We start from the raw sequence: 3,549 nt of genomic DNA, 5'->3' as shown, positions 1-3,549 counted from the left end.
ACTTTCACTCAATTTATTGGGCTATTTCTGTGTTTCTATAGCTTTCTAATGAAAAGAAGCAGTAAGGAAGACTGAGAAATTGAATGAGATGAGTAAAGCCATAGATGTCAGAGTTATTTCATCAACTGTAACAGTAGACCTTAACCAATGCAAGATTGTCAGGAGGGGAAGGTGAGAGGCTGATGGAACATTTGTACTCTTGGTGTGAATCTAACTGGAACCTAAAATTGCTCTAGAAATAGACCATTTATAATAAGCTATTAAAAGTAATAGACTTGGACTGGAGTGAGAGAACACAAGGATGATGGATGGCCTTGCATTCTGTCAACCTGGGTTTGATCCTCAGCAAGCCATATGGTTCCCTAAGCCCACCAAGAGTAATCCCTGAGCACAAAGCTAGGAGAGAGTCCTAAGAATAGATAGGTGTGACTCAAAAATCCAGAAAAAAATTAGAATTAAAAAATATATAGTCTTCTCCATTCCTTGAGCTGCACAGTCACTAAGATCTCTAGATACAGAGGTCTGATTGTACCATCCAATATGAAGCACAAGTCTTCCATACACCACAAAAGCACCGAGGGGAAAGTAAATGATCATGCAAGGAGTCTACAGTTAATCCCATGACAGTATACTTCAGGGGTGGAGAAACCCTGTAACTCCTAGGCCAGGGGAATTCCCTCTATAATATCTCCAATACTTAATGTGCCTATGCAGGGGGAAAAAGAAAAAAAACACAAAATAATCATCTTTTCATACATTTATTTATTGATTGATCAATTTTAACATCTTTATTTTGGTGTAGATATTGAAGTTGATATCTCCAATTTCATTTTATTTCATTTTATTTTATATTATCTTTCTCTTTCTTTTTTCACTCCAGCATAATTTGATTTTAGAAAAGAGACTATTGTATGGTGCTTGTCCTTATTGCTCTAGTGCTCACTGGATATTTAATTTGATATTTCTTTCTGTATTGTTGTGGTGTTTCAATTACCTTTTTCATGTCTTCTCTCAAACTGAGATTGAAAGCCTCTAGAAGGTCTCCGCCCATTTTCAGCATATTTGACTTCTTTTTTCTTTCTTATTTTGTACCCCATTCTATTGCTTTCTTTCCTTCAAACAAAACCACATAACTTGATTTATCTAGCTCCACCTCTTAAATAGAGGGGGAAACAAGGAGGGTACCAGGACCAAACAGATATATGACCACTAATAGTAAGATAGACAAAGAGGGGACCACCTACTCTAGCAGCCTGGGGGGTGATGGTGGGGTATATGGGTTGCAGAAAGGGAACTGGGATGGGGGGAGGACAAATTTGGTGGTATTCTCCTGATTCAATGTTAATATGTACCTAAAATACTACTGTGAAAGATATGTAAGCCATTATGATCACAATAAAAATTAAAATATATATATATAGTCTTTTACTCAAAAAACAAACTAGTGATCACAGTAAAATATATATACACATATATGTATATATGCATACAATGGACTATTTACCCCAAGTCTTGACCATTTTACTCTCAAGTCCTCAAATTCGACACTCTATATTCTATTCCACCGTTGGAGGGAATGGTGAGAATTGGGGACTCCAATCCTCTCCCAAACTCTAGAGGACTGGGTGTTCTTTTTCTTTACCATAAATTAGGGACTACCAGGAAATGCTTGCATTAATAAACTCCATTTTGGGGCCGGCGAGGTGGCACTAAAAGTAAGGTGTCTGCCTTGCAAGCGCTAGCCAAGGAAGGACCACGGTTTGATCCCCCAAATGGTCCCCCCAAGCCAGGGGCAATTTCTGAGCACTTAGCCAGGAGTAACCCCTGAGCATCAAATGGGTGTGACCCGAAAAACCAAAAAATAAAAAATAAGTAAACTCCATTTCATTAATAGCTGTATTCATAACCAAAACATCAGCCTTGTTATCTTTCTTAGCTCTGGGAGATTTTAGTTATGTCTATTGTTCGCAGGGTCTTTGAAGAATGTAGCAGATTTGTTTCAAAAGCCCTTTGATGAAGGAACAGATTCAGGCTGATACAGCATCTTTCCTCCTCTTCATTCCCTTTCAACTCCAATGCAGATGGTGCTGGTAATTGCTGTGCAACAACATTCTTTGAGGGGTGTTTGGGGGGAAGGCCCCTAACCAAATCCCCAAAGTCTAGAAACAAAAGTGGAGCCCAGGACCAGTGTACAGGGAGAGGTCACAGGAAACTGGGGTTAGACAGGCCAAGAAATCCAGCATTTCTGATCATACCCATAACATGTTTCAACACTCACAATCCAATTCAGAAGAGAGCAACGCGGAATTCTCAACCAGAACCAAGTCACCTTCAGGAATTTTCACTGCAGCTGCCACTGTCTTAGCTCTGGGCCCAATGGCTGACAAATTAAGCTCTGGAGGGTATTCCTAATATGAGTCTTTCATTTCTTGGGACAGTGTCCAATTTTGGGTATCAAAGTTAATGTACCTTCCCTGCCACAAAGTGCAGAATCCTGCACCACTCACTGTCTCCATGTCAGTTTGAGTTCAATCTTCGTCCCCAATCTCTTCTTCCCATGACTTTGACCATCTGAGTTTTTATAATCCAAGGCCCAGACTTTGTCATTGTTCACTATTTTTTCTCCTTTGTTTTGTTTTACTCTTGGCCACAGTTGTGTAGGAGCATCTGACAATTTTCCTTTTCCCTATGTTCTACTTACTTCATCTTTCCTTACAGCTGTCTAGTGTTCTATTGGCACCTGCTCTCTCTCTCACTTTCTCTCTCTCTCACACACACACTCACACATAACCCAAACACACAAAAAAAGTTATTTAAAAAAGTTCAATGCTGGGGCCAGAACAATAGCACAATGGGGAAGATATTTTCCTTGCATGCCAATGACCCAAGTTCAATCCCTGACATCCCATATAGTACCTCAAGCTCATCAAAAGTGATTCCTGAATGCAGAGCCAGAAATAACTCCTGAGTGTCACTGGGTGTGACCAAAAAATGTACCCCTCTATTCACATCAGCATTTAGTACAATACCCAAGGAATTGAAACAACCTGACAAGTGAAATATAAGAATGGACAGAGAAACTGGAGTCTACTCATGCATATAGATTCCACTTACTCATCCTTCCATCATTCATCCAGCTTTACATCTATTCACCCATCGTTCCATCATTCACTCATCCTTCTATCTACCCACTCATCCTTCCATCTACTCACCCATCCTTCCATCTATTTACCCAACCTTCTATTTACTTCTTCCATTCTTTAACCTATCCTTCCATCACTCATCCACCCTTCCATCATCTCACCCATACTTCCATATATTCACCCATCCTTCCATCACTCATACATCCTTTCATTCACTCACCCATCCTTTCATTATTTATTCATTCTTCTACCTACTCACCCATCCTTCCATCTATTCACCCAAACTTCCATTCACTCACCCATCCTTCCACCACTCATTCACCCTTCAATCCACTCACTCATGCTTCTATATTCCCCCATCCTTTCATCCATTCACCCATCCTTTCATCACTCATCCACCCTTCCA

This window comes from Suncus etruscus, chromosome 11, assembly GCF_024139225.1.
Source record: "Suncus etruscus isolate mSunEtr1 chromosome 11, mSunEtr1.pri.cur, whole genome shotgun sequence".
Classification (NCBI taxonomy): Eukaryota; Metazoa; Chordata; class Mammalia; order Eulipotyphla; family Soricidae; genus Suncus; species Suncus etruscus.
Note: the sequence above shows the minus strand (reverse complement) of the source record.